This window comes from Balaenoptera physalus, assembly GCF_965194825.1.
Source record: "Balaenoptera physalus genome assembly, chromosome: 1".
Classification (NCBI taxonomy): Eukaryota; Metazoa; Chordata; class Mammalia; order Artiodactyla; family Balaenopteridae; genus Balaenoptera; species Balaenoptera physalus.
The window spans coordinates 27,297,118-27,324,572 of NC_138882.1; the positions used below are offsets into that span (position 1 = coordinate 27,297,118).

The following is a 27,455-nucleotide window of genomic DNA, read 5'->3' on the forward strand; positions in this document are numbered from 1 at the left end:
AAGGAACTTTGTTCTGTTGGTGCTTTGTTTAAATCCCAGAGTGGGAGATGACCCACAATAAGCCACTTGAACTTTTTTCTCTGTAAGTCTCCAGTTGAAATACAGTATGTGGGAGTCCTTTCAATAGCAGTTATGCAGGTCTTTTCAGAAACTAAATTTGAATACTCCACAGTTACCAATTCGGAGTATAACTGCTCAACAACAGGCTTGAAAGCCAATGGAAGCCTCCACTGGCCTCACTTTACCAGGTTCCCAGCCAGGCCTTCTGAGGGCTTCCCCACAGGCAGCCCTGCTTCAGCCTTCCTGACCAGGAGACCCAGCCCTGGGAGACCCGACCCTCTTCCTGGGTGACTGATGTTATTTGTACTGTTCCTTATCTATTCAAAGCTGGAGCAATAAGAACAGACTCAGCTAAACTAAATTAGTCCTTTGTTTGCCATTATCATAAAAATTTTATGTAGGAACTAATAAAAACATGCTTTACGTGCACAGTTACATGGGTTTACACAGGCAATAATATCCAGCAAGTTATATCCATAAATTCAGTTATAGACCCTTAGGAATAAATATTTTATCTTTCCCAATGTTTTCATTTATTGAAAGGAAGGTGTGAACACAGAAGTGTATGACTATCTGTGGCTTCTAAGGGCCCTTAAGTCCTGCTGGACGCCTCTCCAGGAGACCAGAAAGGTCCTTTCAGGAGTTTCTGGATAATTTTCATAATTTTTTAGCCTCCTAAGAGCTCAGTATTAATCATTCCTCCAATCTCAGTAAATGGAAAGCTTTTTACAAAGCTTTTAAAAATAAATCGCTTTTGAAATGAGTTCAGAATTTTCTTAGAAAAAAATTTTAAGCAAACAAAAAGATTCAATCCTCTTCCCAACTGGGACCTTAGAGCAGATTTACAATAGATTTAATTAAAGAAGTTTAATGAAATCCAAATCTAACCCCCCCCCCAAAAAATTGGATCATTGGATATTTCAGCTTTTCCTTCAGTAATGTACTCTAAAAATACACTGAATGAGTTGGGTTTTGTGTGGGTTTTTTTTTTTTTTGCTCTATATTTTCTTTCTTTCCATATCTACAGTGTCCAATAGAAACATAATGGGAGCCACAAAAGCAAGCTGCATATGTAATTCAAAGTTTTCTAGGAGCCACATTAAAAGCGTAAAAAGGAACAGGTGAAATTAATTTAAATAATATATTTTATTTAACCCAATGTATACAAAATATTGTCATTTTAACATGTAATCTATCTAAAAAAAAATCTTACTAATGGAATATTTTACATTGTTTTTTCTTGTTCTAAGTCTTGGAAAACTAATGTGTATTTTACTTACAGTACAATTCAATTCAAACCAGCCTCATCTCAAAATGCTCAATAGCCACATATGACTGATGGCTACCCTGCTGGACAGCAAAGGTCTAGAGAATTGTTGACCAGCCTGGGAAAGATAATCTCAAAGAATTCATGATTTATATGATTGCTTTTGTACCCTGTGGGCACACCTCCCCCGGATTATAACTGTGAATCTAACATATTATAAACTCAGAAAACATTAAAATTACATGTTATTGTAAAAGTCCAATTTTTTTCCTGTCTATAACTGATAGTAAAATAAGCAAAAGTAAAGCAAGCCAGGTGAAAAGGCAAAATACTTAGGGCAGCCAAAAAGAGTCTATGTCAACAGTTATCAGAGGTAAGTTAGAAAGTGTTACCAATCAGATCCTTTACCAGCCTTCAGAGCCCCTGCAGCCTCTTAAATACAGACCACTGTGAAGTCTCTTCTGTATAAAATTGCACCTTGGGAAAATGAGAAGCTAAATTTTTTTCCACTTAACTTTTTTCCCTCAAAGAAGCTATGTACTAAGTTTCTGTAACCTTTAAAAAAAATGCTATCTTATATTACTCTTTCATCATCCCTCTGTTTCTTAGAGTAGATACTAAAAAAGACATTTGTACAGGGCGTTTTTTTTTTAAGATTTTTTTTTTTTAAATGTGGACCATTTTTACAGTCTTTATTGAACTTCTTACAACACTGCCTCTGTTTTATGTTTTGGTGTTTTGGCCCCGAGGCATGTGGGATCCTAGCTCCCCGGCCAGGGATCGGACCCACACCCCCTACATTGGAAGGCGAAGTCTCAACCACTGGACCACCAGGGAAGTCCCCATATAGGGTGTTTTTAAAGTGAGGGTTTAAACCAAAAAGTCGGTACTGTATCTCTGATTTTTTTAAAGTAAGTTTTGGCAAATTACTGTTTCTCTGTGGTTAAATGTTGCCATCTTAAAAAAAATCACCCCAATAATTCTAAGTCTGTGTTATGTCTTGCAAGCGTTAGTCATATTTTTACTTGATGTGTTATTATATTTAATAATGCATACTGATGCATGTTAAGCAAGTTGTTCTGGAGGGCAGAGACCAGAATTGCTGACTATACCCTTTGCTGAGCTAACCGAAGCACTGCATGCATAGAAATGCTTAATTATCCCATGTGTTGCTGCTGTTGACTCATAAAATGCGTGCACGTGCTGAAATAAGGGCTCTGAGTAAATGTAAAGGTATTTTTTTTTTGTTTCTAGATTCATAAGAGTGTGTTGTCTCAAGATCAAACAAAGAATCTTGAAATGATGTTTTTATTTTCTCCTCCAAGATGAAGGAAAGACCTTCTTGGCAATAAGTCAGATTGACAACAGGGGAATTAGAGGATGCTCTCAAAGTCCCTGATCTGTTTTTGTGTGTTTTAAATCAAATAAAGAAAAGTCAACCACATATAAAATGCACACTCAAATTTCCTCACCCCCTCTCCCTTCGACCTCACGTTTTCTCTAGAATGGGAGTGGGTTTTGACTCCAGAGAATCCTGCCTTGGTTTTCAAGTGAACGGAAGGATGGTGGTAAGTGAAATATACCCTAAGATTAGAAGTGTTTTTATCTAAAGATTTAGAATAAGGCACTAAGACAATCAATTAACTGTAATAATGTCACTGTTAAAAGACCTTCAAAAAGAGACATAACAATTAGATGCAAACTAATCTACACTAAATGCTGTACTGGAGGGAAGACAGTGCTATAAAGGACATTATTTGGTCAACTGGAAAATACTGGAATATGGACAGTAGATTAAAGTTATTCATCAAAGTTAATTTTACCGAAGTTGATGACTGCACTCTGGCTACACAAAAGAATATCCTATTTCCTGGGAAATACACAATGAAGTATTTAGGCATAAAGGCCCATGGTGTAGGCATCTTACTCTGAAATGGTTCAGAAAAAAGTGAACAATAGTTACCTAAGTACAGGGAATATGGGTATCCTTTGTACTTACTTTTGCAAACTTTCTGTAAGTTAAAAATTATTTCCAAAAATATTCTAATTCTTTTAAGAGTGAATATACATGGTGGGGAAAAAATTCTTCTGAGCCAAATTTCCTTTAGGAGTTTACACTGCACAGTTCCTTGTCCTTGCTACCTAATTCCTACAGCAAGCCTCTGGATTTGACTGTAGAAGACACAAAGCGATGACCCGACTCCCACCTGGTAAAGGGCTCGCCTCTCCACAACCCACCCCTGGCTCCAGCTACGTGCCTGAGGCCCTCCTCCCGTCTTCTCCATAGAAAGAATGTGGGCTTTGGGCGTTGGGTCTCCTATCGGCCCAGATGTCCTTCTCACACTCTCATTTCCGGGGTTGGGTGAGGGGAGATACAGGATGATTCTGTCAATGGTTAAAGCAATGCTCACAGTGGCTCTGAAAGCTGATAAGACTCTCCGTAAGGAGATAACCACAGGCTCCTTGGAACCCTGGCTGCCAACACTGCCGCCACCGGCAGCCCGGATTATCAAGGGTTAAGGTACCTGTGGGAATCCCCAGGGCCACCAAGTAAAAGAACTGGCTTGCGAAGGCATTTTTACTGCCTTCCCTCTCCCCACCCCCTGAAAACCTACTTATTTTGAAACAAACTGATCCTTCAATCTTAGCACCAAAACCTCCAAGTCAAAGAGAATCATGGAAGCAGAGCAGGGCCAAACCTTAAAGGTCAACAAATCCACCCTCTCCCCTGATGCAGGGGTACCTTTCAGGCTACTGGGTCATTCAGTCCCTTTTTAGGATCCTCCAGAGATGAGACGGGAGGCTCCCTACTTTTTGCAAGGCAATAGATGTATTCGATACATACATACATATCCACGATTTGATAACTGATTTTTAGAAAGTTCTCCTTTTGCAGTCAGATAAAAACTGCTTCCCTAAAATGGAAGAAATTTGAAAGCAGGAAAAGGAAAGGGAACCTTCCTTCATCAGTGCCTGGACAGCAGGCACACAAGAAATAACTTGGGAATGAATGACTCAATTAATGGATAGTCTGTGCACTGGCTCTTTTTCTATCCTACTGAGCAATAAAAAGCATCCACTGTCTCTTCCAAGACACAGCATCTCAAGCACTTGAAGACGTTTTCATGTCCGCCTCTGTCTTCTGTCCAGCCTAAAATCCTCCAACTCCCATAACTGTGCCTCACACTACAGTTTATGAAACTGTCACTAACCTTCCTTCACTCATTCACAACTCATTCATTTATTTATTCATCTATTTCCAAAAGGAATTTGTCATGTCGTTAAAAAAAAAAAGACAAAAGCAACAAAATTACTAAAATAGAAATGATCATGCAGAAAATAGGGTCTGGAGAGGTCTACCATGCCAAACAAAATGTTTACATTGTTTTCATGATTAATTTCAAAACTTGGTCCTAATGTTCCTGTTGCAAAGGTGAATAGGGAAACATTGCGAGTCTCAAAACTCCGGATTACGAGGATGAAACAGACCAGTTCCTTGGGACAGAAAAGGTGATTGCCTGTATCAAGGACAGAGGTCTTGTGTAGGGCATTGTAAACCAGGGACATTGACTCGTGCAATGGATAATCAGTGATCCTACTCAAAATCCACAGCAAATGCTGAGCAAAATTAAAATAGTTGCTTTTCTGTAGTAATTTCTGATGCAAGCTTGAAGGTAGAAGATCAAGACACAATTCACAGTGGGTGATGACAAAAAGGGTTAAGTTGATTTGGTCCAAATATGTAAATATCTTCTTCAGTATTTTAATTTACTCCAAGATGTAACTTAGAATAGCTGGATAATTTGTAAGTAGTGTTTTAAATTATTGACCCTTAACCAAACCTCCTTCTCCGGGATTCTGAGCCTTGGAGAGAAGAAAGCTTCAGGTTATACTCTTCTGAGGGACTGAAGTACACTGATCCTATATTCTTGAATAAGCAGCTTCATAAAATTTAGAGACCAGATAAACAAAAGGTAAAGTTTGTATTTTGTTATGAAAATGAGGATACTAACTAATGATGCCACAGCCCTGCTGGGAAACAGAAATAGGCTGCAGAGGTGCCTGCCCACAGAGCCAGGGCTTTCTGCAGGATGTAGCTGGGGAGGATGTAGATGGAACAATAACTGTCACTGTTGTTAATTTTTATAACAATCTTGTTAGGTAGAAATTGGTTTTCCCTGTTTTACAGATTCAGAAAGTGAAGATGAGGCCGAGAAAAGTTTGCCAAAGGTCAGAAAGCTAGAAGTAGCCGTGGAAGGATCGAAATGTCAAGCTGTCTGGCTCCAAATTTTGTACTTTTCCCACTTTATCACCTGGCTTCCCTGGGCCACAGTATGACAAGTAAATACAATGTCTGTAATGTTGACTTAATGACATAATTATAATGTACATAATGACATAATTATGTACATAATTATGTACAGGGAGTACACCAGACTGCCCTGAGAGTAACGTCAGGTCTAGGCATGATGTGCTGGTATGGATTTTAAAACCAGGAAAAAATATCTTGATTTGCAGCACTGCCCATTTCTAAGGTGTAAATTCTCCCACCATGGCCCAGGCATGGGTTCCAGCGCACCATTGGGTCTTCAGGGCTTGTTCCCAGGTAGCAGGGTCCAAGGAAGTCTACTTGCACCTGGTTCACTTCCCAGTGAACAAGGAAGTTCCATATTTTCCTGACATTGTGTCCCTGCTATACTACCGAACTTTTACTTTTATGTCATAATGTGATCTGTTTCTGGGAAAGGAAAGGAAAAGAATTGGCTAAGTCAAGTAAATCAAGACCATAGAAAATTCTATCCTGAAAAACCAGAGCATCCTTAAAACACCCCAGTAGTTGCTTTATCTTCAACACATACATGTGCCCAGATCTACTTGCATTTGAACCTGATATTACATTATGATTGTTCAATGTTGGAACCAAAATGGAACTGCTTACTTTTGTTAGGTCTATAATATTGCAGATATGGATAAATTTTTTAAAATAAATAAATAACTTTGTTCAAGAAGTAGTAGGGTCTGAATAAATGCTTCTTACTATTAGCAATTTCACCTACTAATACAATGCTAAAGATATTTTTATTTTAATACTAAATATTAAAGATACTTTTTATGCTTTTTAAATATTAAAAACATATTCTGGTTAAGGATGGTGGGTTCAATACATGCACTTAGGACTGCTCTTTCCTGAAACCCTAATAAAATGACAATAAAGAATTCTGGAGAGGACATAAACTTACAAGGCCAAAGAAAATGGGAAAGGAAGCAACTGCAATATAATTTCGGAAGCTAGAACCCAGATTGGTGAGTAGTAACTAAGTTAGCAGACCCAAGAAAGATGAGTCCCAAGCCAGTGATGGGCAAGCTAGATGCAAACAACCCGGTTCACATGTCAAAACCCTTAAAAGGCTCAAGAATTGATGGCACCACTGGAAGTAGGCATGAGGAAGCTAAGGCAAAGGGATTGGTTTTTAAACTCTGTCTAAGATGCAAGAAGGAAGAGATATGGGGACATATGTATATGTATAACTGATTCACTTTGTTATAAAGCAGAAATTAACACACCATTGTAAAGCAATTATACTCCAATAAAGATGTTTTAAAAACAAAAAAAGAAGTAGTTAGAGCTCCAGATCCCTTCCTCTGCTCTGGGTGGTTGCACCATCCCACCCCAGCAGAGTCTAAAGGTTTATTCTCTGAGATGATAAATCCCAGGGTCTCTAGACCAAAACCCACTAGGCACAGTTAAGTGCAAGGAACTAAGAAAAGAGCAATTAAGTCAAAGTTTACATACTGAATTTGAGATCTCCCTTGTCTTCTTCCTCTCAGGTCCCAGAAAACAGGCACCCACCAGGCTAGAAGAAGAGTCTTTTCTGACTCTCCAAAGAAAAGAACTGAAGAAAAATTTTAAAATGTCTCCTTCAGGTAACAGGTAAGACCTGTTACTGTACAGGTAAGACCACACTCAATCCCCTCCCATGCTCCTCCATTCAGCTATTTTATGCCTCCTTTATAAATAAGATCAGTCAGCCAACGATCACCAAATATTTGAGGAAAGCATCTAATACAAAAGAGAAAAGGAAACAAAGCCATCTTGAGGAAAGAGAGACTATAGAGAAAAATAAAACTAAAACAGAACAAAACAAAACTCACTCTCAATAATATTGTCAGAGAGATGAATGAAAATATTATATCCGTAAAGCAAGAATGGAATGCCATTTAAAAAAGGAAGATTTGGAGAAGAACAGTAACAACAACAAAAAGAAGCTCTTGGAAATTAAAAATATGATAGCAGAAATGAGGACCTTACTAAAATAGTTAAAAGATCAAATTAAAGAAATCTTCCAGAAAATACAGGAAAATAAAGAAGAGTTTGGCAGATAGGAAAGCAAACATAATTTTTTTTTAAACCAGACCGTAAGACCTAATAATAGGAGCTCCAGAAAAAATAAACAAGGAAAATAGAGGGGAAGAAAACTATCAAAGAAATATTTAAAGAAAATGTCCTAGAATAGGCCAACATGAGATTGTAGATGGAAAGGCCCACGGGGTGCCAGAAAACGGATAACAATAGATCCATACCAAAATGCATCTCTGTGATACTTCACAACACTAGGGATAAAGCGCTTCTTAAGAGAAAGACAGAGAGAGGTGAGAAATGTTCTATATAAGTGCTCAAGATACAGATTTCAACATTAACACAGGAAGCTAAAAGGCCATTAGAGAAGTGCCTTTAAAATTCCGAGGGAAAATGACTTCCAACCTAGAACTCTATTACCCAGCCAAAAATTATTAATCAAGTGTCAAGAAAGAACAGAGATGTTTCAGATCCACAGTATCAAAAAATTTGCCCCACTTGCATACTTAAAGGAAAAGTAATCACAGTTATATGGGTCAGCTGCAAACAGCCTTTATATGTCATAGCAATACCTTTATGTAGTCTTTATATAGTCATAATAATTGAACCAAAATTGTTGGAGCAATGGGAAGGCAAGAAGTGAGCATATCTGTGGTGTAGGGGTGGGGTGGGTGGTGGTGAAAGAGGATTAAATCCTCATGTTCCTCAGTGGTTAAGCAATAGGTCGGTGATTCTCAAACTGGTCAGTTTCAGGAACCCTTTACAATCTCAAAATTATTGAGGATCCCAAACAGCTTTCTTTTATTGCACAATATTTCTGTTTTTCAATTTGCTTAGTTTTCCGTGTATTTATCACTAATTCAACCCCAAACTCTCCTCTGTGTTCTATAACTCTGTCCTTAAAATGTTCAAACATATCAGCTAAAATGATCATGACATCTTTCTCAAGATTTCTTTCCCAGATTTATGACCTGCACAGTCTAGACAGGTTGTTCTCTCTTAAAACTATCAATATTCACCATTTTAGAAATTAAACTAAAACTTAAAATATATATGCATTTATTTATTTTAAAATAACAATAAGCTCATTATATGTTGGCATAAGTAACATATTTTATGAAATATATTTATTTTCCCTTGTTAAAAAATTTAATGAGAAGGTTGATGTTGTTTTACATTTTCACAAATCTCTTTTTTTTTTAACATCTTTATTGGAGTATAACTGCTTTACATTGTTGTGTTAGTTTCTGCTGTATAACAAAGTGAATCAGCTATACGTATACTTATATTCCCATATCCCCCCCTTCTTGGGTCTCCCTCCCACCCTCCCTATCCCATCCTTCTAGGTGGTCACAAGGCACCGAGCTGATCTCCCTGTGTTATACGGCTGCTTCCCACTAGCTCACAAATCTCTTTAATGTTTGGCTTATGTTGTTTTGGTTTGTGGATTATGTCTGGGTATGTTGTTTCAGTTGAACATATGAAGAAAATCCAACCTCATACAGATATAAAGTTGGCAAATGGAGGACTATTTTAATAGTCTTTTCAGATAATTGTGGATATTCTTCTCTGATACTATACTAAAAATTGACAAATGGTGGTTTCCTAAAGGTTCACTGAAATGAGCAATCTGAAATTACATTGATAAATGTTTAGTACTCTATTGTACTAAAATCCATTAGGCTACCTTGCACTTTGAATGGATATTATGTTACAAGATTTTGTAACATAATGCAATGGTCATTTGGAAAATAGTAATTTACTGAGTTATACATATCTTCCAGATGTTGATACATTCCATTATGCAATATAAAAAAAAATCACATTTGTTATTATCATCATTAATCTTGTCAGAGAAGTCTTTAAATGTTGGAAAGCTTTCAGGCTCATGGTGGCAAAATCAAGTTTTCCAAAATTGAGCCTTCAACTGACAGCTCAAATTTTTTCACTGGTAAACCTACCCCATCAGTTGTTTTCCTCTAAATAGCAAGCTCTTGCATTCATTTTTGAGAAAATGTCTGCAAAATACTTAAGTCTGAATAACTATGATTTGTCTGTCAGTTATTCTTTCAAGTAAAAATGTATTCCACAGGGGGAAAAAGGCCAGGAGCTTGCAACTCAGACAACTGCATAAGTGCTTTTCCCCCGAGACAACCATTGCACATCACTGAAGTACCTCACATTTCAACACATATTTCTAGGTTTAATAAAATTAATCATTTTTATTTCTCCATCAAGGACATTCTTAAGTGGAAATGTACTTTAAAAAAAACCTCCAAATGTGTAATTGTAATTCTTCAGTAATTAAAAGATGAAGAATACAGTGACTAATACAGTTTGGCGCCCCTGCCTTGATTCATGCAGATGCCGGCAGTTTCACCCATCATTGTCTTACACCATCAGAGCAAATGTCCACACAGTAAAAAAAAAAAAGACAAAGGATGTCTGAATATTACATAAAAATAGTTTTGAACTCATGGACCCAATGAAAGGATCTTGGGACTCAAATGGTCCACAGAGTACACATTGAGAGCTGCTGTAATAGGTAATCTAAAACTAACTATATCAAGTTAGTAGGAACACGGGAATGATATGATATGGAAATAGATATTAATGGAAGCAGGAAGCAGGAAATGCCCACTGCATTCCTAGTGGTGGACTGGTGTCCTTCATATCAAGTCTTGTCAAATGATTTAACTCTTTAACTTATGTGCATGTATAACTTAGATTTTAAAAACTGATAAAAAGACAATTTTTAAAAAAATTTAAACATCGTAAGTAATTTAAGCATTCTTCCAAAACACAATTTACTGCTTCAGATACACAAAGGATTAGAATACCCCTTCAATGGATAAACATGGTTATGTACAATGAGCTTGAAATGTTTCATTTTTAATGTTGATGTGATATAAGCTATAGCTCTTTGTCAGCCAATTCTAGTAGTAAAGGTAGATAAATTATAACTTATTCCAGTTCTGCCAGGAGAGTTGTGTGCTTGTGTGCACGTGTGAAATGTGCATACATGAAGATGAGCCTTTTTGAGAGTGGACAGTGTGAACTCTTGAATTATTAAGCACTAGATGTAACAGAAATCCTCCCCCATCTGAGAGGAAATGACATCCCTTGGATTAAGCTTTCTTGCTGACTGCAAGCCTCACTCAAAGAGGGTCATTGCCTCTCTTCCCCAATGCTCACTGTTCCAGAGTCACCTTACAGAGACAGACTTATAGGGACGGGCGCACACTTCACACCCCACGGTAGCTTTTCTGTGGGCAGGTCCAAGGTTCAGAACCAACCCATTGATTGGCTATCTTCCCTCCTAGAATAAACACAGACTTAGAGCAGCATTCCTGACAGAAATACAATTTTGGATGAATGGAATTGAAAGGTTAGATTCATAACGGTGAAGAAAGGGATATGTGAGGAGGGCTGGTAAGGCTGTCCCCAGGAAGAACAGCCCAAGCACCATCTTTCCATGATGACTTAGACTCACTCTTCTCCAGGGGAGACGGGAGAGAGATGTGGAAGGAACGACTCAGTCACGCTCCTGTTTATGGTGAAAATACACTGGACCAGATTAATTAACACAGTCATTATCTTGGCAGTTTCCAAACACAGCGATAAATGCTAACAGCATCACATGTGCAAGGTAAGAGAAAAAAGAGCAAATCTGGGCAAATCAGGATTGTGACATTTATGTGACTAGGCATTTAAAGTAGCTGTTTTTTTCTTCAGTAATTAAAAGTGCATTATTCAAATAGTCACTTTAGTCTTATTTGTCGAGGAAAAATATTTTCAGTGTGAGCTACTTTATCTACTTTTCTACTTCTTCAAAAAGTATTGATCCAGAACGTTATAATGTAAATCTTCTCAGAAAGTGGGTTTTTTTAAAATCCTACAATAAAAATACTAAAATGTTCAGATCATGGGCCTTTGTCCTGTAAGATTAATTCTCACCAAATACTAAACGTGAACTTCATGTGCCAGAACATCTCAGTCACCATAGTTTCCATGTCACACCTTCCGTCTCATACAGATGAGCATGGAAGACTCACCAGGGAGAGCGGTAACTGATCTGCTGCTTAGTGTCTGAAGGGGGCGGCATGGAACCAGAGGACCTTTTAACTCAAGGGTTCAAGATGGCCTATTCGAGCCTCAAAAATATAAGCACATATTAGACCAAAGTTGGTAACTGCAGCCCAGGACTCTTAACATTTCCTGGGTGAATAACCAGAGGTTGGGAGCGGATGAGGGAGAAAAGTGAGACTTGGACTTGATCTCTGGTGCCTTCCCATTCTGCCCTGCCTGCACAGGGTCACAGCAGCGCCCAGGTACACTCAGGGGGAGGTGTCGGGGCAGCTCTGCCTGCTGCTAATACACGCAGACAAGGGCAGCAAAGAGATATTTCTAAAGGTGGAATCAAGAGCTAGACAGGGTAATATACCTCTGCTTCCTCTAATAATACAACATCTACTATTTATTTCTGGATTACTGCTCAGTTAGATAAACAGTTCACCTAATCCATAGCTATATAAATAACCAATGTTAAGATGCATTTTTCCAGATACCCGGATGGAATTCCTATCTGGGTCCCACCCTGTTTTCCCACAGCATGGCGCCTGTGCTTCTGCCCTGGCACTGACCCCAGTCTGACCTTCGTCAGAGGGCTGTGCTCTAAGTCTCACTCATCTTTACTTCCCAGTCCCTGACACCTGGCATATTGTGAGTGTCTCAGAACACTAAATGAAAGGAAATACTGACTTGAATCTATTCTTCAATTGAACTGTCTTTCTCCTCCCAGGATCAGGGAGTGACAAAATGATTCCTGACTTTTGTCATAGGTTAAGCTGATGAAGTTACTCATCACTTATCTTATCAATGGATAGCATTAAAAAGGAGGTTGTTTAAAGTAGGAACCAATGCTAATACAGGTTGTGAAGCCAGTTAGTGGGATCCCTGTGACCCTTGCAGTGTTTATGGACACCAAGATCAGGGTGGAGGAGGGGGAGGGCGAGATTCTTCTGCATTGTGGGTGGTCAGGGTCTAGTTCTCCCCCATAGCTGCAGCCCAGCTGGGCGTCAGGAGTCCCCTGAGCCCACCGCCCAGTAGTTAGGGTCATAGAGCCTGCCCACCATCGAGGCCACAGGAGTCACTCAGTGCCACTTTAAGAACACTACTGGGCTTCCCTGGTGGTGGAGTGGTGAAGAATCCGCCTGCCAATGCAGGGGACATGGGTTCGAGCCCTGGTCCAGGAATATCCCACATGCCGCGGGGCAGCTAAGCCCGTGTGCCACAACTACTGAGCCTGCGCTCTAGAGCCCTTGGGCCACAACTACTGAGCCTGCGTGCCACAATTACTGAAGCCCACGCACCTAGAGCCTGTGCTCCACAACAAGAGAAGCCACCGCAATGAGAAGCCCGGGCTCTGCAGCGAAGAGTAGCCCCCGCTCGCTGCAACTAGAGAAAGCCCACACACAGCAACCAAGACCCAACGCAGCCAAAAATAAATAAATAAATTTATAAAAATAAAACAAAAAAGAACACTACTGGCTGCCCCCCCACACACACACACACGTGCAGGTAAAGGACAGCCGATTAGAATAGCCCATCATCCCTCACTGACCTCCTACACCAAGACACACTGAGAACAGGCAAAGCCCTACCTCAGCTGTCTAAAGCACTGTGCTTTGTATCCCCAGGAACTAGTATGGTGTCTGGCTCAAAAAATGTTTGCTGAATGGATGAATAAATGTATGACTTAACACAGTGTGGTTATAACATAATGACCCTGCTTTTCATGTCTAGGTACTGACACGACAGAATAGTACCGTGGAGAAGATGTTGAACCAAAGCCGGAAGGCCTGGGTTCTGGAAGAAATAGCTTCTCCCGCTTCTCTTACCGCCTAGCCTCGTCTGTACCCACCCCCTAGACACAATGCAGCCTTGCCTCTAACCCTGCCAACTCTCATTCACATCTGCCTCTGGACCAGGGTCCCACAGATATCCTGGAGGCCAGGTGTTCAGACCTGAACTCTTTCCTTGTATCTTCCCTCGGCCTCACCCCTTCAGCCTTCCTTGAACTAGTTAAAAGCTCACCACCATGTGGCACCCAACGCAGAAACCCAGGTGTCCTTCTCAACTATCCTCTTCTTTGTCCCACCATCCTCAAGGTCTTGGGGCTTTATCCTAAACATCCGTTGAATCAGTCATCCCTCACCCAAGCCCTCTGCTGCTGTCTCTCTCCAGGCCTCACCACCTCCCAAAGCAGTGGTCTGCCTACCTCCCTCTCTCTCCCTGTTAGCAGTAGCATTGCTACCCTACCCCAAAGAGTTGTATCTACATGTGGCTTCTCATTGCCTAACTACCAGGGCCCTGTACGTAGTGCGTAGGAATGGAGCCCACACGGGGCCCATTTTCAGTGTCACCTCGGTCCTCTGCCTCTTCGCCAGCCCGCAACACACCATTCTCACGATATCACTGTGCCTTCACATATCTTCTCTTCTTTCCACTTTCTTGTAATCCTGTCCCCAGATGTGCCTTCCTAATGATAACAAGCAGGGGTGTAGATTCAGGGTGCTACGAAGTAACAGTATGCGAGAGAGTTTAAATACTTGGTTCTAATAGGTGTTACATGTTTACAATATATATGTATTCAGTGTATGTGTATTCAATAGATATTATGCTAGGAACATATATACCTTATAAAACATTTAATGAGTAGTTACTGTAATTAATATATTTACACCAATTAACCCCAAATGCCATGTTGGTTCATTTTCCACTGAGCCTATTGCATAATTAGAAGTTAGCAACTACTTTGAAGAGGTGGAAAGGTTTGTGATGTTTAAATACGTGACTTCCTTTTTAAGTAGTCCATTTTAGGTTCCATTGCCTTTTCTGCCAAATATTTTCTATAAATTGCTAACAAGTGATAGAATTGACTGATTTCACTGCAAGTCCTTTTATTTCCTTTGCCCACCCTTTCTAAGAGATGCAAATAAACTCTGTTAAAATGAAAATATAAGGGTAGAATGAGGGGAAACATATGAATAATTTTCAACCTAAGTAATTAAGTCTTAGAAGTCTCAAGAGGTGATTGTGTAATTTAAAATAAAAAAAGGAAGAAAGAAAAAGAGAGAAGGGACACTGGGCGAGGTGAGGAGAATGAAGACCGAAGACTAGGAACTAAATAAGGACAATCGTCAGGATAGGACTTGCTTAATATTGAAGTCAGATAAAACCAGAACTGCCTCATCAAGTTTACTATTAATATAAAACTTATATTATTATTAACTTGTAGAAATGCTATCTACCAAACTTCTTAATTCCAACAAATGACTAAGTGCATGCTGAATAACACATTTGTTGACTAAATTTTTCAGAGTTCAGAAGTGTGGGATTCCTCTGTGCAGGGGTTGGCTATTCACATTAATTTGTACCTCAGTTTCCTCATCTTTAAAATGAGCATCTCCATCTCCTTACTTCAGAGGACTGTTATGAAGCTTATCTGAGTGAAAACACACAAAGCAGCAAGCACCGTGCCTGGCATATGGTGTGCACTCAGTAAGTGTTAGCTGTAATTATTATTCTTATTACTATGAAACTAAATCAATAACATGCACATACGGCTCAATATGTGCATATTGAATTGCAAGTTGAGAGACAGTGAACTTGATAACTTTGGAGAGAAACCAAACCAGAAAAAGGATGAGCAGCCTGCTAGGGGAGTGTGAAATGTTAAAAGCTCAGCTGTCTGTTCACAGGCTGACACAGCTGAGAGTAGAATGGGGCTCCAGTTTTCCTCTTTGTAAATGGAGAAACTGCCCAGGGTCATGAAGTAAGTGGCAGAAGTGGGGATGGAATTAAGATTTGTGGTTCATTGCACTCTACCGTCTCCACGGTCCCCAAAGCAAAGGTCATTTCGATGGCTGAAACACTTCCTGCCCTTTTTAGCCAACCAGCCACACTCTCAGCCACCAATCAGTGTCCCCTCGTCCGTAGCAAGTGGATTTGCTGCCCTTTTTCTAGAACAGTAAAGCTTCGAAACTACCCTTGTTAGAGGCCAGCGTCCCCTGCTCCTCATTTTTTCCACAAAGCACCAGCTACCCCCATTGATCTTTTCTACTCATTACTTGTGGACAAGAATGTTCATTTCTCTGCTCTCTGTCCCTCTCTTACCTCCTAAGGGACTCAGCAACGTGGCTGCTGCTTCTAAATGGCCAGTTTCAGAAACGGTGACTCAGCCCTGAATTTTGAACAGAGTGTCTGGAGGGAGTGGTCCACCTAACCTGACGGCAGCAATTAATCCCTCAAAGCACCTACGCCACTGGAGCATTCTACCAAAAAGGCTATTTAGTTGAAAAAGTGCAATCTGTCCTTCGAGGAAAACAAGACAACTGTTGTCTTCAGCAAAATCTCTGATACACAATCTTAGCTGAAGTGGGTTCTGAATGCATCTTGAAGCTACAGAGTGAGCCCTGCGAAACAGCCGTGTTCAAGGTGGCCATCGTGTCATGACTGCTGGAAGCTGAGCTCAGATACAGGGATGCCTCAGTCTTTTGATCACCAGTTCCACCATTTTCTTCAGGCTTATGTGCATTGTTCCAGGTATGGCTACCTCACCTTTAAATGTCCTGTTAGGCTGCAGGTAGGCAGAGAGTCATGCTGTATGAAGAGTCGATCAGGCTGATTTTGTAGAATTTCTCAGTATGGGATCTCATTTTGTGTGCGTGTGTGTGTGTGTGCCTAAAATTTCATTAAAATCCAGTGCTTAGAAGTAAAAAAAAAAAAATTTAGAATGAAGGAACCTAATCCTTAAAACAATCTTAGGAGAGAGATACTATAAAAGGAGATATTGATATTTTATGTGGCAAAACGTCACTCAGCTAATGAGCAGGTGAGCCAGACCTCCATGCAGACCTGGGCACGCTGTCCATTACCCTAAACCGAGGTCCATCTTCACCAGAGATCTTGGCCAACGGGGTCCTTTCTAAAGAATGTGTGTTAGGACATTGAGTTTAAACATATACTATTCTGTTCAATTAAGACCACAGTGTTGACAAGGAAAGGGCCCTGTTGCCTCTTGTTCATCTTAGGAAATTAACATAATTCATGATGAGATTCTCAGTATTAGGCGTGTTCAGTCTGTCTCTCAGATGAGCTAAAACATGTCTCACTAGATGGCAGCATTGCTTCCACAGCCTTTTTTGTTTGTTTTTGGCCCATCTTTGTCTCAAGCTTTGTCCCCATCGGCCTCTCCACCTCCCAGCGAGAATACGTAACACAGGGCATTTATTTCTACACGACTGTGCAGAGCAATACAACATGAACGTGGACTTGCAAGTCCTAGTGACTCAGAATTGCCCCAAAGAAATGTTAGCAGAGTGGCTCTCCCCAGGATGTGGAATGTTGAACCAATCTGGGGAGCTGGCCCCTTCCCCTGGGGGGAGAGGCCAGTGCAAAGAAAACTCTTTGAATCCCAGCTCCGGCGTGTTCTAGCTGCGTGACCTTGGGTGGGTCACTTGACATTTCTGGGCCTCAGTTTGTCATCTGTAATTCACAAGGGCAGCCTTCTCATCTTGCTTCCACTAGGGTCTCTGGGGTCTGTTTGCTTTAACAAAAAGGGAACCTGTCATGAACAGGCTAATTCAACCTTCGCACTGATACTACTCCTCACAGCCTGAGCCACAGGGGCTGAGGGAAACCAGCCTTGCTAAGGTGATGGAAACTGCCAAACTGGCTCCGATTAGTAATTAGAAAACTCCTGGTCACAGCCTTTAATATGGATGTGGCTGCTGCTATGTTTGCTTTTCACCTGGTACCTTTTTCCTCCCCGGAATCTCAGTCCCTCCCAGGCACTCAGATAAGCTTCCGAAGGGGTACGTTAACACTTTGAGGCCACTGGTGCAGCAGCAATGCACTAAATGGTCTCCAGAGTCCTAAAAATGGTGACTAATATGCTTCCTAAACACCTAAATTACTCCCTGGGAATGGTTTAGGCATAAGAAATATATGACTCATTAACTAATCTTCACAAATACTCCATAAGACAGAAGCATGCTAATTTGTCACGCTGAAGACTGTTAGCACAGTAAAATCTCAATTTAAAATTAATTAGGTGTGTGCCTGCGGTGGGGTAGGCAAAGAGCAGACTTGAAGTTTCCAATTTATTGAAGATTCCAAATTATGTAATAATTTTAAAATAATTTTAAAAGAAAAACATATTTTATAAATAAAGATGTAAGTGAATAATAAGAATGCAAGTGTATTACAATTACATTTACCAAAGGTGTAAATTAAGGAAAGCAAGAATGAGAGACCCGAGGACTATTTCAAAGTGCTCTTTCAATGGGAGTTAACTCCAAAATAATGAGATATTACTCTTTTGAATTAATTTAAATGCTACCCTCTACTACTCTGTAGAATTTTAAGTGATTCATGTTTATATACTGCCGCCCCTCCTCCTTCAAAAATGGAGAAAAATGGGTCCATGGGCCTTTCAACATTTTATCAATGTACTCACTAATGGTGGGATGAGATCATCCTGTTTAGACTATGACCTTCTCATGTAAGATGTGGTGCACACACGGAAAGCTGGTTTCTGGTAATACGTGGAGGTGGCTGACATTGCCGGGTAACATTTATTTCATGAGTTTAATATCATTGTATGGTTTGGGTCTTGTTTTTTCATCCACCACTGGTTCTTATATTGGAAAAGAGGGCCCTGATTCCATTCAGTCTTGAGTCTGGGGAATCTGCGTTGACCAAGAGGAGATGCCCTCAAGTTTCAAGTCCCTTCACGGAGGGGTCACCAATGTGTCAGACACGATGCTAAGTGTTCCACATACATCATCTCATATAATCCCCATAACAGCGCTGCAACGGACCACCTTGCAGAGGAGAAGGTAGAGACACATAACAGTAAGACGCCTGCTCGAGGTCACACAGTAAGCAAGGAAGCTGGACTTTTATTTCGGGTGCATGAGCAGCAAATCTAGCGTGACCCAACATCTAGTCCCTCATTGTTTGAGACTTGGATAAACTCATTGATAAGTATCAGCCTCAGAGTTCCAAAAAAAAAAAAAATCTGTGTACTTTGTCATTTAAAAAAAGCAGTAGCCGTTGTTACCCCCTTGGGTAGCTCACCGCGGACAGTGAGCTTGGTTCCTTTCCTCAACTCTACAGAGAAAGCGAGTATTCTACCTGAGGAAACCAGGGCTGGGGAGGATGGCCAAATGGGAGAGGAGGTGAGATGCTGCCTAAAACAAAGATAACTGTGAAAAAGCGTCACATCCAGGGAATCTTCTCTCCGGCATGATTTCACTTCCCTCGCGCAGCAATCCTCAGCTCTGCCCTCCACCCCAGCCTGGCCTTGGAGAGCTGGAGGAGAGGTGTGAGTCAGCCCCCCTCTGCTTGAGAGAGAGTACCACATTCCCACACCCCTCAGCTCCCACGCATGCAAAGGACCGAGGGGAGAATAAGAAACACTTTTAAGCCGCATAGCACCTTACTCACTATTTCTAGCCTCTTTCTAGGGCCTAGAAATATCTCTGAAGGAGAAAAACAAAAGCACAGACCATTCCACCAACTTAACCCAAACGATCAGCTTGGTCAGTAGAAAAGGAACAGAACCTTTCCAGCACTAGTCAAATTAGGTCCTCAGCATAAGCTGAGCTACCCCAGGGAGCGCTCCAGGAAGTACTGTTTACATTTACACCTATGGCTGTGAAAGCACAGCTGACTTTAAAGGTAGTATGTAAGTTCAGCAGAGGGGGTAGTTATTACACACACAAAAAAACACACAAAAAACTCATGTGTGATTTTTTTTTTTTTTCATTTCACCTGACTCTTGAGGTATTCTCCATCTGGATACGGGTGTGTGTGGATACGACTCTTCCCTCACTTTCTTGGCTTTGCCCTTTGCATCTTTTCCCCTTCCCTTAATTTTTCTCCCTGCACAGAACAGAATGGGAATGGTCCACTGCTGACCAGCTGTGAACATCTGCACCTCCTTCGTTTTTCAGAAGTGGATCAGCAAGGAAGAAGCATGGGTGTGCTCAACTCCGCAACGCTACCTTCACCTTTCACCCATCCGTCTGTCTGGCATCTACGTGGCATCTATCTATATGTAGTGAGAGGAACTAGTGTCCCCCCCCCCCAATTCATGTCCACTCAGAGCCTCAGCATGTGACCTTATTAGGGTCTCTGCAGATGTAATTAGTGAAAGATTGGGATGAGATCATACTGCCTTAGAGTGAGTCCTAAATTCAATGACCAGTGTCCTTTTAATAAGAGGGAAGGGACAGAGGAGAAGACCTTGTGAAGACAGAGGCAGAGACTGGAGTGACATAGCCACAAGCCAAAGAACACCTGCTGGAAAAGACAAGGAAGAATTTTCCCATTGAGACTTCAGAGGACCACGGCCCTCCCAACACCTCAGTTGTGGACTTCTAGCCTCCAGAACTATGAAACAATAAATTTTTGTTATTTTAAGCCACTTAGTTTGTGGTAATTTTATTATGGCAGCCCTAGGAAACTGATATACTATCTTTCTGTCTATCTATCTATCTATCTATCTATCTATCTATCTATCCATCCATCTTCATTGTTCCCTTCCCTGCACTTATTACACCACTGCCAGATAAATTGTTCTTTAAAGCTGTGGTTCTTTGCCCTGGCAGTTAAAACAAAGCCTGGGTCCCACCTGAGATATTCTGATTTAATTGGTCTGGAGTATGGCTTAGACGCTGGTATTCTTCTTTAAAGCTTCCAAGCAATTCTAGTGTGCAGCCAAGTTTGAGAATTCCTGCTGTCAAGCAAGGAAATCTTTCCATTCTCCTGCTCTGAAATCTCCAGTGGCTGTCTTCTGCCTACCAAATTAAAAAACGAGAGCAACTAACACTTACCTTCTGCTCTGCAATGTTCAAGGTGCTTTCAAATTCATGTGAACCCTCGAAACACCAGATGACATACGAAGGAATACTGGGGCAGTTCTGTGAAACCCCTACAATCTGGTCAGCAGAGCCTACAGAGAAGATGAGCTTCCTTCTATAGATATTCCAGCCAAGTCTCTCCACAACGCTCCCACCCCCGGCTTCCAATGTTTTCTGCAGTTTCAACATATGAGATACTTACATAACGGTAATTACTAGCTACCCGATGGAGAGTGGCTGTGATATGCTTGTTATTATGATGCTGTAACAATAGGGAAATCTGAGACAATTGAAAACCATCCGCGCAGTATGAGTAACCTCTCATTCTGTGGAGGCACCCAAATGAAATAATCTGACTTGCTAATGTACTGTCTGATCCACCGGGTAACGTAGTTTGTTGTGTGCGATGAAGAGGCCACGTTCTTGGCCATCCTGCAGGTTTCCACAGCAGCTCCTTGGTCTGCATACCTCATTAGCTTCTCCTACCAAGCTCTTCAGCTACCAGATGCTTATTAGTCTCCTATTCCTATTCCTGAAGCAAATTACTGAAAGTTTTGCATCGTAAAACAGCACACATCTATTCTCTATTCTGTAAAGTTCAGGAGGTCAGACATCTAAAATGCGCTTGCAGGGCTGCTTCTTTCTGGAGGCTCTAGGGGAGGATCTGATTCTTGATTTTTCCAGTTTTTTAGAGGCCGCCTTCACTCTTTGGCTTACAGCCCCTTCCTCCCCCTTCAAAGGCAGCAAGGTTATATCTTCTCTCTTCTGACCTCTGCTTCTGTCCTTACATCTGCTCTTTCTGACTCTGATCTTCCTGTCTCCCTTTTTTGAGGACGCTTATGATTACATTGGACCCACACAGATAATCCAGGATGATCTCCTCATCTGAAGATCCTTAACTTTATCATGTCTGCAAAACCTCTTTTACTTTGTAAGGTAGCATATCCATAGGTTCCAGGGATCAGGACATGAACATCTTTGAGAGGCCCTTATTCAGCCTACCACCCAAGTAAATGACCAGATAAAAAACATTTTTGTAATTTCCTGATGAAATTTGGGTGTTCCCTTCAGCCCATGGCCCTGTCCATATTTATAAGAGGTTATGACTTTTTTGGAATTTCACCCTGAGCACCATATTCTTGAGAAATGCTCTGTCCATGACTGAGTATACAAACTGATTCCTTTTCTTGTGTTCAGCATTTGTCAGAATTTATAAAGATGATAAATAACACTCATTTGGCCATCTATAAACAGGAAAAAACAAAAACCCATGATGTTAAAAGATTGTGACATCTTATGCTATTGGCCTGGCTGGACAGACCAGCAGCAAATGGGCAGCAAATTGGCACTCGGGCTGGCCCAAGAAGGGCACTTTGCATATTTCAGGAACAGGCAGCTGAGCTCTGGAGGGCTGCAAAGAACGTGAATGGGAATCCTCCACTCCTGACACACTGCAAACACCTGCCCTGCTCCTTCGTGAAAAGTGGCTCAGTGAGGAAGGAGCACATGTGCACCTCACCCTGCAGGCATCAGCTGTACTACCCACGTGCTTCCAGGTTCCACAGATCCATCACAGTCAAAGCCTCTGAGTACTGGAGCACTAGTGAGCGAAAGTCCACCTTCCTCTTCCAAGGGCCCCTGGAAGTCCTCCATAAAAGGGTCAGCACCAAGTCCTCCCATGGCTTCTGACCTCTGAAGAGCAAGGCTTAGGTACCGCTCGGTTCAGCAAACCTGGAGCTGTTTCCAGGTTGGTGCTACTATTGCCTGTCTCTTGCCCGCATCTTCAAATATTCAATACAAACTCTAATAATGCCTTTGCTCACTAGGCACAATTAATTCCTAAAGATATAATTAAGACAATCCCTCACTGACTTCAACCAGAGTTCAGCCTGGAATTATCTCTAACATTGATTCCAGCGGTTGTTGTCTGAGAAAGCAGGATAATTTTTATCAAACTCATTTTCCCTCAAATCAAGAAATGCGCATTGAATACTTCATCACGTTAAGGCTTCATTACGGATTGATTACTTATGTATTAATCTAACATCTTCTCGAATTTTCTTGACAAGTTCAATTTATCAAAGTCCTATAAAATAAAGTTCTTCTACCCTTTCAAATGCCCCTGTATTGAGGGGGACATCAAAAAGCTACCTGGACTACTTTCATTGCCTCCAAGGATTTATTGACTATCATTAAGATACTTCAGGTTAAAGATTAGCTTGGAGCCAATTAACTGGTGGTTTCCACCAAAAACCTGGAGGTCTGGATAGGTCTTATAGCCTGGAATTTTTTCCTAAATCTAGGGCCAGTCAGGAGTAACAGCTTTAGTGTTTCCTTGAGATTGGAGCTTTCCCTAATGAGCAGCCATTTTTTTATATGTCAGTTGCTGTCAGAAACAGGAGAATAAAATGAATCTATGCTCTCAATGAGCAAAAGACATCAAACATAATCAGGAAGCTCTACCCAAAAGACACCTCCAATCTCTCAACCTTGGGTTTCTCCTCTGGCAATGAGGGAGCTGAAAGAGAGCTGATAGTGGTTTCCCTGCGTTACAGTTTACAAAGTACATTCATACTTTTTTCTTAATTGTTCTCCATGTTATCTTGCAAGGTAGGGATTTCACTCATAAGGAAATAGACTAAAATGTTAAGCTACTAAAATGAGGTTCAACAGTTGGTGGAACCATGGACTTGAATTAGGCAGGACCATCTCCAAATCTCCCACCATGATGCAAAAGGCAATTACCATTCTATAGTAATCACCAGCGTTCTGTGATTATGAGCATTATGTAAAATCTTTCCTGCACGTACTTACTGTAATAAATGTAAATCAGGCAAAAGCAGTTGTCATTCAAAAGAGGTAATTAATCTGTTGTGAACTACAAGGAAATAATCCAGACATGTCTTTTCAAAGTCAAAACTCATGTGATCAAATGAAAGTTCTAGAGCATTCTCTGCTTTCCATATATATGTATTGATGGTGTTAAATGTCTGCAAGTTAATAAAAGAAAGTCTTTCTTTGAAACAGTCCATCTTAACAACTTCTGTGAAATCAGCTTGCTATGAAAAATTATCTTTGTGGTTTGTTTGCCATTTTTGATATAATCTCAATGTCTCCTAACTTACTATTTTTCTTACCTCTCTGGATAGGTTCATATTTATCTGCGATGCTTATAGGTTCCCTCTCTTTCTGGAGGTATTTGAGAAACGTGAAGGATACAGCAAAAGAGAATCAAGAAATCTTCCTATTGCAGCCTTTGAAGACTGCTACACAGTGGTGTAGGAAACGGGGAACTTGAGGGATTTGAGGGAGACCCTTCTATCACCCATACAGAGGTTTTACCCTGCTCACTCTCGCAAAGCCTGCCCTCATTTTTGTCATCCTCCCTGCACTTAAGTGGCAGAAGGGCAGCGTCCTCTTCTCCCTTGCTTCTACAGGCTCCGGGTCTGTGGCTGTGGAGAAGCACCAGCGGCAGCAACAAAGTCTAGATGCTTCTCTGCCCAGGGAACAGCTCTGGCACTCAGCCAGAGGGCCATCTGCTCTGTGGGGAGGGATATGGGAGTAAGGGTGAGCAGGAAAAGTGAGGTCAGCTTTCAGAGCAGTCAACCATCTCTGCCGAGCTGGCCAGACTGTGAACTGCAGAATATTTACTGCCGGGAGACGTCCATAACAGGAGCCATTCAGTCTAGCCAGACCCAGAGCCCCCCCTCTAGGGCATCAGGAAGACATAGTCATGACACGGGGACACTGGTTCACAGCCAGGCACCAAATCTCTTGATCCCAGAGAGACTTCCTCTGATCCCTTTAACTACTGATCAGGGGAAATGCAGGAATTAGCCTGTTCTGAGTTGGAAAGAAGCAATCCAATTTACCCAGGGCAATCTCAAGTTGGTAGCTTACGGGAATCACCTTTGTATCTGGCTTTGGCCACATCAACCCACCTTGCCCCATGGGCTGGACTGGGAGCCCTTCTGCAGGCTCTCAGAGCAGACGGGGCATCTGTCTTGCACTCACCTCCCTGGCTTATAATGCCCCCTTCCGGGACTTCCCTGGTGGCGCAGTGGTTAAGAATCTGCCTGCCAATGCAGAGGACACCAGTTTGAGCCCTGGCCCAGGAAGATCCCACCTGCCGCAGAGCAACTAAGCCTGTGTGCCACAACTACCGAGCCTGCACTCTAGAGCCCACAAGCCACAACTACTGAGCGCACGCGCCACAACTACCAAAGCCCTTGCGCCTACAGCCCGTGTTCCGCAACAAGAGAAGCCACCGCAGTGAGAAGCCCGCGCACCGCAATGAAGGGTAGCCCCCATTCGCCGCAACTAGAGAAAGCCCGCGCGCATCCACGAAGACCCAACGCAGCCAAAAATAAAATAAATAAATTTATTAAAAAAAAAACAACGCACCCTTCCCCTGCTTCCTACCCTAAGGGCCACAGGACAGGAGCCTGGGTTTCCAGACCATGGCAGAAGCCCCCACCAACACATAGCATAGTGCCTGGCACTTGGTAGAGCTTAATAAACGTTTGTTATTGTACAGGAAATTCTTTTTCATCTGAGGTAGGGGGAAAAAAGGAGGAGCAGAAAGAATTATTACGCAAATTTTAAAAATGTACCAATACTCCCTAATCTTCCTTTTAAGCTGCATCTTTAGCTCTCCCCCTTACACAAACTTTCCCCACACTTTGAATATTTTATATGAAAGCACCAGTTCCAAGTTCTTCTGTCTTCACTCATCAGTGCTGTGCAGCAGCTGAATCTTCTAACTAGCACCTGATACACGTTACAAGTGCTCTGGGGCGCTGGAAGGTGAAATGTGAGTTGTCCGTGTAACATGAGTACGTGGCTAGCACAGCCCAGGATGTGTAGAAAATATGACCTGGGTAGAAGGATGTGCACCAGAGCATTTTATTTATAGTAGCAAAAACCTAAGCTCTAATAATTGATGCTTGGTTATATAAATTAGGACATACTCATATAATGGGTAGTATTTATATAATGGAATATTAGGCTACCATTAAAGATCATATTTTAGAAAAATAGATAATGGCATGGGAAAATGCACCTAGTATATTAAGTGAAAAGCAGATCAGAGAATTGAACATAATCACAATTTTAGAAACTGCATGCGTAGAAAATCCTGGGAGGAAGTACACCCAAATGTTAGGTAGTCTATTTCTGGGTGATGTTGATTTTTAAAGGCCTACTTAAACTGTTTCATACTTTTTAAATTTTATTTCACAACAGACATGTATTCTTTTTTTATAATTTTCAGAATTGTCTATTTTTAAACTACAAACCAAAAAAAAAAAAGCATATTATTCAACAGTGGAAAGAAGCTATTCTGTTCCTGCCCTAGATGGTTATGTTCAAGCATTAGACTATGAAGCCCCACCCAGGGTGCAAGTGGTTCCTCATTATATTTATATCTATAACCCAGAAAATTCTGTCCAAAGGTGAAGTGGCAGCCAGGCGCCCACAAGTCAAAAGAGGAGTCCTCTCCCTCGGTATATACCACGTCTGAAAAGAAACCATATCTGGAAGAGATGTTGACCAGAGATTGCTCTGGAGTAAGCTAAGAAAGTTGGAAGCAGCCGTGGCAGGGAAAGCCGTTCTCCTGGGCAGGGGAGAGCTGGTGTTGGCCTGGCACCGGCTCTGTGGCCACAGGTAATTATTCCATTTCTCTAAGCATCCTGATCCCCGTCGGTAGAAGAAAGATCTAACATCTGCCCTGCCGACCTCACGGGCCTACTGGGGGGTTAAACAAAATGATGTGTGCTCTGTATTTTATAAACTACAAAGCATCCAGCAATGAAAAGTTTGGCAGCCCAGGAACGCTAACTTCTTAAGATAATGATCCACGCTCCCCACTTTCTTTCAAGATATCAAGAGGAACAATCTATATTCCCTTCTACACTCTAGAAATTTCACCAGGAATTTTATCAGCCACATTTAACTCAATTTATGTTTCCCAGTACCCTTGCCCCATGAAACAAAAACTATGCTATGTGTTCACTCAACGTGTTCCTTTTTTCTCCTGGGCATATGGACAGATCGGCCTGCCCAGACTCCCCTGAGAGAAGGTGCGACCAGGAGACTGAACTCTTGCCCCTTTCAGGCTGGGTGCCCACATGTCCCTGTGAGATCCTCCACCCTCTCTCTTCCTCCAGTTCCTGGCTGGTTGTACAAGGTCTGGTGGAAGACTCTGAGGCCTCCGGAAAAGGGTGACGTGCTAGATGGAGGAGGCTGAGTCCCGATATCAGAGTGGAAGGCCACCCACCAAACACCCCATACAACAGGGACACAAGCGAGAAACAACTCGAGACCACTTGCCACCCCAATTACCTACCCCAGCTGATACACTCTACAACCTTGGTCACCTCTCCACCCCAGAGCGACAGTCAACACTTTCTGCTGCTTCCCACATGAGTGACTCAAGGCACGCAGAGAACACATATGGTAAAGCCAACCCTCTTCCAACAGAAAACTCACACGAGCAAAATTAAGACAAATATTTTAGATTCCTTGGCAGATTTAAGACCTGCTCTCTTATTTCTATAGGGAAACTTGAGAGTACATGCTAATTTAAATAACTGAGAAGAGAAAATAAGAAAAGGGGAACACGCGGTTGGTTACCTAATCCCACAGTATTTAAGGTGGGTTGCAAATAGAAAAGGGTTAAGGTCTATCAAGTTGGGAGAGATTAGGAAGGGAGTCCACCTCTCCTTCAGAGGGTAGAGACAATGGATACAGAGCGCTGTCTTGGATCACTGGTTCCTCATATATTTTATCTCTATTTAGCATTGTTCAGCAGGGCTACATGGAAAGATTAGGCTCTGAG

General features: G+C 41.5%; 1 protein-coding gene across 2 annotated transcripts in view; it reads right to left on the minus strand.

Moving 5' to 3' along the window:
* Positions 1 to 27,455, minus strand: part of KIF26B (kinesin family member 26B) — a 500,555-nt gene that overhangs the window by 278,176 nt on the left and 194,924 nt on the right. The gene's annotated exons all lie outside the window — the stretch shown is intronic.